This window comes from Chroicocephalus ridibundus, chromosome 1, assembly GCF_963924245.1.
Source record: "Chroicocephalus ridibundus chromosome 1, bChrRid1.1, whole genome shotgun sequence".
Classification (NCBI taxonomy): domain Eukaryota; kingdom Metazoa; phylum Chordata; class Aves; order Charadriiformes; family Laridae; genus Chroicocephalus; species Chroicocephalus ridibundus.
The window spans coordinates 142,143,854-142,155,742 of NC_086284.1; the positions used below are offsets into that span (position 1 = coordinate 142,143,854).

Genomic DNA, 11,889 nt, shown 5'->3' on the forward strand with positions numbered 1-11,889 from the left:
GTTAAGCTATAAATAAACAACTGAAAACAGGTCTTGCTCACCACCATTCCATCCTGCTGGCAGCAACAGTCATCCAACAATATAGGCCTTCACAGAAAGATGCAGAAAGCTGTCCCCTTCAGGTCCTGAGTTGAGTTTGAATCTAGTTTTGTGGAACAAGGAAGAACTACTCCAAAACTTTAAAGAATTTTTAAGGTACAACTACCGAAACTGCCTCACTGGGAATAAGCAGAGATAGACAGCAACCGAGGCAAAGCAGAGCTAAAACTTTAATCTTAGTCTACAGGATATTCACAAATATGTGAGTTAGGGAAACAGGGACACATAGTAACACTAGCAGGAGAACCTGATATGGTCTCTTTTATTGTTAATAAAAACCTTCTTCATTGCGAAGCAAAAGGCATGATATAGGAATGAAAGCCACCCCTCAATAACATGAAGAGTAAGATTCGGATGGCTCTGCTTCCTAGAACAATGAGCTAAAAGATACATGTGGTTGGTTCAGGAAATCCTAGAACTCCTAAAAAACAATTTCAAGATCATAACAACTGACTGCCTCTGCCATGGCAGGCTCAGTCAGGTTCACTAGTGCTCCCTTCCTTCTTCATATTAAGAAAAAACTCAACTGAAAGCACAACAACCTGCCTGGCCACAGAACTAAGAATGTAGCTCATGCTGTGGCTCTGTTCCTCGTCCAGAAACAGAAGGTCCAATACTTCATGTTGATATCCAAAAGTAATACATTGCTTTTATATATATACACACACATATATGAAGATGTTCTTAACCGTGAAAAACAGCCTGCAAGGCACCTCATAAAATATTAAATATAAACACTGAAAGCAGTACTGTCAAAAGAACCCAAACAAAAAGAATTCCAGGAATGGAATAAGCCATTTTCCAACACTGTTGAGAAGTACAATAACAATGGGGACATGCCAATTTACATGTTCATGAAGCAAGTATGAGGGAGAACAAGGCACAAGCGCAACCTCTCCAGGTATTCAGACAGATAGAATAACTCCTCATTCTCAGTGACAGGATACGTATGTATCTTGAATGTAAGTATATCCATGGACTATTATTCAAAAAGAGTATTGGGTTACCCAAGTAATAGGTTATCATTGCATCACTCCTGTTTTTCTCTACATGTAAATGTTTCAAAGCCTGGCTAGTAAACAGTGTTGATGCATCCAGCACAGTCCCTACGTACACATACATTATTTACAAAGAATGTGCGTATACAATATTACATTAAAAAGCTACATTAAGAGAAAATTACTGAATCCACAGAGTCAAGCACATAAAGGTTAGAAAAAGCCACAAGGACATGTCCATAGCATTGATCCCCAACCTCACCCACATAATGTCTTCAATTACATGAACAAATATTATTTTTCTAATGCGAACAGGAGGTACAGCACTCATTTAACAAGCAGCTACTTGGCACTGTATTTTCTTTTGTATTGTTCAGTGTAGGCCATGGATTGGTGTACTGAAATCCTTGCTTGAAACACATCATTATTAATTTCTTCATGAGTTTTCTCTGTTGTGCTTATCACGGTAACATCTGAGTGCTCCACAATCTTAATTTGTTTTGTAGATACCACAGGAAACCAGAGAGTATTCTACTGATTTCCTACATGGGGAAGAAAAACCCAAAGATAAGACTTAAAGAAGGAATTCTAGATGCCACATTTGAGAGACCATGATTTCTTACTTGCCAGTGCTGCTCCAATTTATTTTTTGTGTGTGTGCATGCAAGTATTCATCACTTTCACAAAGCTGATCCTAATATCTGAAGTTTGGGCACTCAGAAAATGGAAAAATATGCAATTAAAGGCAATTAATAAATAGTCCAATTTAAATCACCAGATGAACACTTGTATTCCAGCAATGTTCTGCTCCGGTTGTCACAAATTCCTGTAATCGCAAAGAAGGCATCCTACAAACTGTCTTCTCCTTTCATATGCTACAAGTTACATTCCCAGAGCAGAACACTCTGTAGATTAAAGAGGCTGGTGAAAAAGTAACATGTGACCAAATAATTTAAAACATACTATCAGAAAACAAATGCACAACAAAGGACCCAAAAATGCACATTTGTTTTTGCCAGTTTCTGATTTTCAGGGGATTTGATGTTGCTACTCTTAATAGTAATTTGTCTTTACATTTGGAGATAAACAAAAGCAAACTTCATCATTTAGCATCTAAGTAACACATGCATGACAGTGGTGGAACATAGCATGAGCGTTAGAATGGTTTCATCTACCATATAGACCTCTGACACTTGAGCTGACAGCTAAGTGTCAGCTGCACTGGGTCAGCAGCCTCTACGGGGACTAGCACTTAAGGTTAATCGGCTCCACTGTCAGCAAACACTTGTGTAACAAACTCGCAGAGGAATTTTTATCTGCAGAAGAGGAAGGCTCTGCAATGTTTGATTCCAGTCCAGGCACTCAGTCAGAAACCACTGCATGCATCTTGCTTTGTCACAATTTCTCACTCCCCACTCTCCGCGCCCTGCCATAGGATTCATCCCCCTAAATGCAACACCTTGTGCTTCCACTTCCTCTGTGTCCCACCTTCATTCTAGTCTCCTTATTTTTCCACTTAATTTCCAAACTACAGATTTCTCCTACTATAAGTAGCTTCTTGGCCTGCAATTTTGAATACCACCCTAACCAGTCAGTTTCCTGCCTTGTGCCCAAATTTGTTTTCCATTTGAGGCTCTTTGTTCAGTTTGCATCTCCTCTCAAAGAAGTTTCAGCATACAACCCATGCTCCCACTGGTTTCCAGCTCCATTGTAATGTTAAAATGGGTGATATGAGACCCATCTGTAATGTCAAAAAACACCTCATAGAATGTTTCATCAGATACAGTATGTCGCTTAAGAACAGAAGCAGTACTAAAACCCAAGACCCTGGCCCAAACTAAGCAAAGTATCAGTTTTGTATCAGTGTCACCTGCCTGGCCCACAGATGAAACCTTGGGTTTGGTCTGTTTCACACATAAGAGAGAAATGAAGCAACATGCCCTTCTTACTGGAAAGCAGGGAAGAAGGCATTACAGATTACGACATCTCATCCATTTACCATCTCAAGTGTCTGAAATTATACTCTTAAATAAATCCTCTGACTTTCACAGTAACTAAACATAGGGTCAGTACATCAGCAGTTTCAACAGTTAGGTCACCCATTCAGATATCAAAGCATAAAACAAGCAAATTAAGTTAGAAACATTGGTCTTCGTACATAGAAGCAAGCAGCTAACAACCTAGTCATAGGCTTAAATCACGTCTTATACTTACTGTGGTGCCTTAGACACATCTCAACTTTCCTATATATGATTTCTGCTTTGGTAAACATGGCAAATCATTGCACTCGTACTACAATAATATTACTGAGGATTTGATCTGTGTTTTCAAAGTGCCCTAAGATTTTCAGATGAGTATTATTTGGGGATTACTGAGTAAAAGAGTTATACATTCTCCAAAACCTATATACTACTGATAGGTCAGGCTCTTCTGTACTGAAACAACATACACATTTACGTTCCATCATGATATACGGTACTGTCACTTCATAAAATACTGTTTGAACAAAGGGTCCCAATATAGCAAAAAAAAAAACTAACAAAAGCATTAAAGGCCATGATTCCCTTGAGTGCCAAATTTAATTTGTTCTAATATAAGTAATGTTTCTACCAAAAATTAAATCAGAGGATTCTCAATTAGATGGTCCAAGCAGCTTCAAGAACTAATTGAAAAATTAAGTCAGTAATTTTTATTGGGGGTAGGGGAAAGCAAGAGAATCATTTCATTAATTCTAGACCTTCACTGTACAACTTGGGGCATAAAAAGAAACTTGGAAGCAGCAGCTTGACTTTTCACACTAAGGTCACAAAAGGATTTTTCCACTTTTCACAATAAGCATTTGGTGGTGGTGGAGATACTCTTTTACCTCATCAAAGAGAGTTACTTGGATATGGAATCCAAATATTGACACAATCATTAGGCCATACAGTTTTCCTGTTCATATCACTGTTTTATGTTTACATAAAGCAAGTATCTACCAAGTCAAAGATGAAAATATTACATCTCTAAGGTCAGGGCACGAACCTGCGAAAATATACACTTATATTCCATTACTTCCTCCACCTAAGACAGAAGTTGAAAGAGAAGTCTCTTACACCCAGACAAATGCCCAAAACTCCCAATTCTATATGCTGCCAGCAAATTCTCTCCACGTAATGGATCAATAACCCCTGAGAAGGAGTTTAGAGATGGGCATGGGTGATGTGCTTGCGACGCTCTGGGAAGAATGTGCAAAGTGGCTGGCCACACCTGTGGCAAAGAAAGCTGACCTCACACTATGACAGAGGACCACAAGGTGGCTTTTAAGATAAAGGGTCATAACAGCTAGGGATATCGGCTGTCTCTCGGTTGAGTGTATCAACTGGTTGTGTAAATGTTCATCCAGGAAAGCAGCAAGAATGTGAACGTCTTCCTGAGATAACCAGACCAGCATGGGGGAGCGTATATAGGGCTCAGCCCAACCGAGAGTATAAAAACTGAACTACCCAAAAGAGCTCTGAAAAGAGCTAACGGCTTGAGCTGGCTTAAACCTCCTTATGCCTTCCCAGTGAATGGGGACACCCAGAGTTGTGATGGTGAGCACAACGCAGAGACCTGTACTGAGAATCACATTTGTGTTGTGATCCAACAGCTCTGTCTGTGCTACTTACTTATTTGTATCTCTAAACTGCTTTTCAAACAATAAAGCTATATATTCTGAAGAACTAAAGGGAACACTTACACAACTTTTTACTAAAAACTTCCTCTTCTGTCCTTGCAAAACCTTAAATTAAAAGGAAATCCCCAGAAGAAGTTCCACAGCATTGTACCAACACAAGGCAACAGGCTAGATACGTAGAGGACACTTTAAAATCAAGTTCTTAGAACTCAAGGGAGATATTTATTGATCTTCTGACTGCTATATATTTCCCTACCAGCTCTAATTCTTCTTTAGATAGAAACTGCCAAGAAACAGGATTTGACAGCATGGATTTTGAGCATATTATTACAGTGATGTTACATTGTAAGTATTACTGTAAAAAAAATCATCTACCTTATTTACTGTGTCAGTACAGCCCAACACCCTTCTCAGCTAAAAAATCCAGGAGAGAACACTGGCATATTTAATCTTTTTACCTCACCCCTTGCCAAAATTGATCAAATCACTAGTGTGTCTCTTCCAGTATCTGTTCTTCCACTATGCTAGTATGGCACATGTTCAATTCTCCAGTATTTCTACCTGTTATCATGCAACATCATGTGTCTGCAACAGAGAGAACCTGTACACACAGTGCAAGTCTTCAATTGTATTACTTTTTTTACTTTACCTTAGAAAGGAGAACATTCCTTGCTCCCTTCTTTCATGAAAATATATTCCTAGGGTCTGAAAGCCAAATTCTTCACTAGTACAATTTCACTGAAAAAAAAAAAATGAAAAAAAGAAAACCAACCCCACCACAAACAAACAAAAGCATTCCCCCTCAGTAAGGAAAAAAAAAAAAAAAAAAACCACAAAACCAGACAGTCCGCATTTTACTTCCAGATGTGTTGAGATGAGTAACAAGCACAGCAAGACAGTCCCCAATTCAATACTTGCACTACGTGGAAGTACAGAGCAAGAAAACTTTTCTGAATTATAGGAAAAGACTTCTATTAGTTAAAGCAGTTAGGCAGTTAATTAGTGTAATTCTAGCAGGGTTTCTCTCACAACATGAGCAGAATACCTCAGAACAATTTTGTTCTCAGGTATTCTGCTCATGTTGTCAGAGCACGTATAACACATTATGCTAACCAGAGCTTGCTTGAACTTTTGACAATTACAAAGGCATTTTAAAATTCCGTATCACACTTTAAATCCTAAAAAGACTGGACCTTTAAACTGATACAGAAATAATGTAAGTTCTTCCATTCAAGGAACAATCATTAAAAGGACACCATCACAATGTTAATTATTTTCAATATAAGGGAAAAAAAAAAAGACAGTTTTCTTTTTTGGTTCTTCTTTTCATTTCAGTCTTTTCATGCAGCAAAGAGAAGATAAAAAAGGAAAGTGTAATTCTTGAAACCAGTATTTTACCACATTTTATAGACATAGTTTATGAGAATAAGAAAATAAAGGGACTTGTCCACAGCCACTGGAAGTCCTAGAAGTCGATATCAGTTAAAACACAAGTCTGCACACTGGAAGACCCATCTCAACATGGGTAACAACTAGACTTGGGAGAAAAGGTGGAGAAAACCGAAGCTACTGTCACTGCTTAAAGAACAGGTAATAGAGTACTTATCACAAATCTAGTAAAACAAGCATGGCTGCCAGTTTCACAAGGTAAGTTTTTCACATCAATACTTGTGGTATTGACACTTGTGGTATCTTCTAACCTCTCAACCCTGACACACACGCTTTGCCCTCCTGATTTAAGTGCTACAGCACACTACCGTTTGTGCAGTTGTGTCACCCCCTGCCTTGGAGGACAAAAAAAACCAAAAAAAAAACCACTCCACCAAGAAGAGGCAGATTTGGTTTAAAACTACACCAGCATGCAGACCTGGTTCACAATGTAACTGCTCAGAAAATTGTGCCACACAATTCGTGTAGGTGACACAGCACTGGAACAGGGACTGTTGGAAAAATTACACAGAAACCCCCAGCCAGTTATAACAACTGTCTTGTGAAACGTTAGGTTAATTTTAATTTCTTGACTGTGATGTATGTTAACACCTCTTTCATCTTGCTTTTGTCTTTTTTACATTTTTTTTCCTCCAGATGGCCATGCCTGAGAATTCTTACAACAATTAAAAATCTGGCAATGCTTTCTGGCATTTTCAGATATGGTGACATGCATGTATGTTCAAGATGATGTGCCCGACAAGTCTGATTTTCCTGTCTGACTATTCTGGAACACGTGCAAATGAAAAACTTCAGTCCTTAACATAGCCTTCTGAAATGACCGTAATAAAATACTTCCCTGCAGAAACATTCCTACCTTTCCACATTGCAAAGGTAGCTTTGAACTGAGCCCATATCTACCACTGATGACATACTGATAATTCCTGAAGAAACAGAAGGATTCTGAGAAGATCAAATTCATTGTTAGCCTTCATTATTTAGCAACAGCTTGAGATAACAGGTGACCATTCATGTAAGTACAGAAATTCCTGATAGTAAGGAAGAAAACTGCAAGGACACCCAGGGTCACAGAGTATAAATCCTTTCTTCCCATATGCATCATAAGAAAGTTGTGTTTGGCGTCACAGTTCTGAAAAAAACCCGATTCTTCCTAAAACATGTGGCAGCTATTGAAATACGCCGTTACTAAAATTTGTTTCTATGATAATAAAGCAAATGATTGAATTGCTGTTTTTTTCTACTAGAAATGTATTTGTCTGAGGTATTTAATGTTGAGGTGGTCACATAGTGATCTACCTCTAAACACTGCTACCATTCCAGAATCCCCTCTATATAGTCCATAACTGCCTACTAGTAATGCTTGCGGCTCAATAAGGTTTAACATCAATCAGACTGGCAAGTGATCAGTTTCCACAATGAAAGAACATCATAAACAGTTTCTAGTGGTGCTGAGCCCAGCACTGTCAACCACACACAATTCACTTCATGTCTAACTGCCTTCCAGTCCTTTGTACACAATGCAGTTTCTTCTCCAGCTCTCACTATTGAGTTACAAACCAATTTCCCAACTCTGCAGAGGAAGTAATGGTTGCTCTGGCTGCTGTTAGTAGCAGGAAACAGGCCAATGCTGCAGTGCTCAACAAGGCACCTTGCCAAGGCCAGTTGCCTCTGCTCCATCACTCCCAGAGGCATTTGCAGCACACCGCAGGAAAAGCTCTTACAGTAAGGTGCACTGCTGGACTAACAAATGCCAGGGGACTGCCGAAACAGCCAGCAGGAAGAGGAGGGGATTATGTTTCCTCCTGTGTGACAGAAGGCAGTCTTTAGGTGACTTAAGATGATTCAAAAATATTAAGTTTTGATATTCTGATAAAGCAATTGTTTTGTAGGTGTAAAAGTCCTCTCTTACCATGGATGTAGCTGATAGAGTAGCTTTTCTTACCGTTACACCAAAAACAGAGTTATTTGTTATTCAACCTTACCCTTTTTCCTCAAGCTTTCTATACTTCACAGAAATCTTTCAAATATCCTGATTCCTCCATGCTTATTTCCAACGCTATCTAACCCAGTGTGAGGGGAAAAAAAAAAAATAATCAAAGATCACAACTGTTCGTTACTATTTCAGACCAAATTACAAATGAAGGACAGATCATGTGAAACAAAATCAGATTTTGCAGGATTTAAGGTTTAAATGGGACTAATATTGCAAATTTCAGGCCCACATAGGAAAGCCAAATGCCTAAAGCAGCACACCAGCAACCTTTACCAAGTTAAAGGAATCTATCTTCTAAACACTTTCTCTGCAAAAACAAGAGAGAGATCAGTTCCCAGATGTCATCCATCTGACTTAAGAAAAGCCAGCTGACCATGCACAAAGTAGTAATATTTAAGAACAGATGACTATCATGTCCTTTTTATTCCTGACCTAGGCTGATCACTTGTTTTTATGTTCCCAAAGGAAAATTCAAGGAAGTCTAGGAAAAGTTCACACTTCGTTTTATGCTTTAGGACACTCCAGTTCCACTCACTCCAGCATCTTTAACAGCTGAAAGCTCATGAAAGCAATTTTCCTCAAAACCATCTTCCTTCACAGGACAGTACCAGAAAATATGAAGATTCCAAAAAGCTACAATCACAGAATGGTTTAGGTTGGAAGGGACCTTCAAGATCATCTAGTTCCAACCCGTCTTCCCTGGGCAGGGACACCTCCCACTAGACCAGGCTACTCAAAGCCCCATCCAGCCTGGCCTTGAACACTTCCAGGGACGGGGCATCCACAACTTCCCTGGGCAACCTGTTCCAGTGCCTCACCACCCTCATAGTAAAGAATTTCTTCTTGATATCCAATCTAAATCTACCGTCTTTCAGTTTGAGGCCGTTACCCCTCGTCCTATCACTACACTCCCTGATAAAGAGTCCCTCCCCATCCTTCCTGTAGGCCCCAATAAAGGAACTGGGAAGCTGCTGGCTCAGGGATCTCAAACTTCTGCTATTCTCATAGCAAAGAATTTTAGCGAAGACATTCTTGTATATAATTTTAATGAAGGAAAGATCCAAACTTCCCTAGCACGTTCTTCACCAATGAACAAGCAGTTCTTGAACTGTGTTTCCCTACAGATAAGGTGTGTAGTCTGTGAGAAAGGTTACTGATAAGTCCTAGACCCAGGTGAGAAGAAAAAGAGGGCTCTACTCAGAAAGAGAAGACAAACAATGAATTATGGTTTTGTCCACTAAGTCTCACAGCATGCTTATTCCCTACAGGCTTCCTCCACCTCTACCCCCCATTCTACCCCACACACTCTGGCTCACAAGCTTTAATTTGTCCAGTTTCAAATTTCCCAAGCCTGTTATATCATTTCAATGGCAAACTTAGATAAACAGTTTAAAATTACACATTTTAAAGGGACTCACTTTTAAGACTTCAGATGTGCATCTGAAAACGTCATGCAGAGCTTTGTTAAAATTACCTGCTATTTATTTCAAATGAATATAGGAATCGCCAAACTACATTAGGCAACTAGCCATTTAATTTAGTAATCCAGTGCTTTCCCTACAGCAGTAAATACCAGATGCTTCAAAGAAACACACACACAAAATCCTAAAGCTGACACTATCAAGCATCTCACCCAAAAGAAAATTTGTTTTAAAGTATGCCTTGAAGCTACAACTAAATCAACATAATACAAGCCATTCCCTAAAAGAGCAATCCCATTCTCCTCTACTCTTGTGTACTAGAGCTAGCAGTTCTGTGACTGCAGAATGAGTTGATGCAGCAAGCTATTTCAACAGAAAATTGTTAATTATTTGGGCAGAGTTAGTGTTCCATTGGATTAGACAACTCAACTCACACAAATGCCAGATCCTGCAAAAGAGCAGAGAATTTGGTCAACCTTTTTTTGAATTAGATTAGTTTAGCTACAATATGAAAGCAAGCCAAGACGGACATGAAGTCCTTATACAAAGCAAGCTGCAATAGCAAGGCTGGAAAGGGACAAGAGCAACGCGGCTGCTCCATTCTGCAGTAGATCATCCTAGACTGGTTTAGCTTCAATAATTTAGCTCTCCTAAGAATCTTAGGCTACAGCCATACCATACTTTGAGCCGTTTAAATCAAAACAGCCGCAGTATCAACCTCCACTTTTTTTCATACATGCATTCCTCTCCACTCCTGTCCAATGTTATGCACATCTGATTCAGTAACCATTTCAGCAGGTTCAGCCCACCAAAGAATCAGAAAAATATTCATTGTTTTATGCAGCTGGACTTGTCCACTGATTTTAACTCAGCATTTGCCTTGGAGATCTACAGAGTACTAGTGCCAGTGTGCAAAGGAAACAGGAATGCATGCATGGCTCAGGTAAGCAGGTATGCAGTAGCACTTACTTAAGTAAGAGATGAATCATAGTTATTTTCAAAAACTATTTGACGAACTTAAACTATTTACAAAACAGTTCATGCATAAATCAGTTTAAGAGTTTCCTTCTAAACTTAAAGGAAAAACTTTAATTCTACATCTCTTACATCTCATCTCATTTACAATCATTTCTGGACTCATGTTGTGTTGAGGCAACTAACATGGATCTTGAGCTGCACGCCGGTTCATCATGTGGCCAGAAATGCTGGGGCTGGGGACGTGCTTGTGATTCTGTGTCATCCCAAATTTCAGATGCAGAAGGAACCAGCAGGAACTGCTGGGGCTACACTCGTTGGCTTGCCTGGCAACCCAGACACGCTTCCCATCCAACCCTGCAGTACAGCAAGAGTGACCCAAAGAGTTGGTACAGCTGTGTCCACTTACTGAAATAACCCTCCTCTCCCTCTCACTTTGGCCATGTCAGGTACACGGCTAATCTTATCATTCTCTGACATATACAGAAAAGAGACTGAGAATTGCCAAAGTTTTCTACATCTGTCCTTCACTCTGGGCTTCAGTGATATTTAAATCAATGTGCTCTACCGTCAAAGAATACACCGCTTAATTGGCCGAAGGGCCAATTTTCAATTTTGGTATGTATCCCACTGTTCTGCTCAATTTTCCTAAGTTTAGAAGTGTCTTTTCCACTCTGTTTTACCTCTGTAAGGTAAATCATTTCAAGCTTTTTAATGTCCTATGCTTAAATTTTGGTCTCCGAAGTCTTCAGCCACGTTCCTAACAGTCAGCAAGTCCACAAAGAAGTATCACTGATCATATAATCTACAGAAGTAACACATTTTTCAAGTTTTAAATAACATCCTGTTATTTCCAACTTGACTTCATAAAGTTAACATTCATTTAACAATTTACTTAAGAAATTGCCTAGGTTTCAAAGGACAAAAAAAGGTCCAATCACAAGTGCGAGTACGTGAAAACCTATTACTTCCTCCAAATCCTTGTATTAGCATCAGAGTCTGAGCCCTGTATTGCTAAGCTTTCAAGACAAATAACAGTAGAACCGGAAGCAAAAGCAGGCTATTACCACCAAAGACACAGTCTCTTCATCAAACCCTCTATGTCGTACAAAATTTTACTCAACCTGGACCCCTTACACAACAGTAGATAACTGAAAGGGTAGAGAATGCACTACCTCCTGGATTTTGTTCCAGGACACCTTTTCCTAGGACAACTGAAGACTTTACAAGGAAAATGAAACAGAAAACTTTTGCTTGTGTCCTCCACCAGAAATCTGTATCACAACATATGAGCAA

The 11,889-nt window shown here is 39.3% G+C and overlaps 1 protein-coding gene across 8 annotated transcripts in view; it reads right to left on the reverse strand.

Annotated features, from left to right (window-relative positions):
- The window catches only part of RIMKLB (ribosomal modification protein rimK like family member B), a 47,587-nt gene that overhangs the window by 25,010 nt on the left and 10,688 nt on the right, over positions 1 to 11,889 (reverse strand). The gene's annotated exons all lie outside the window — the stretch shown is intronic.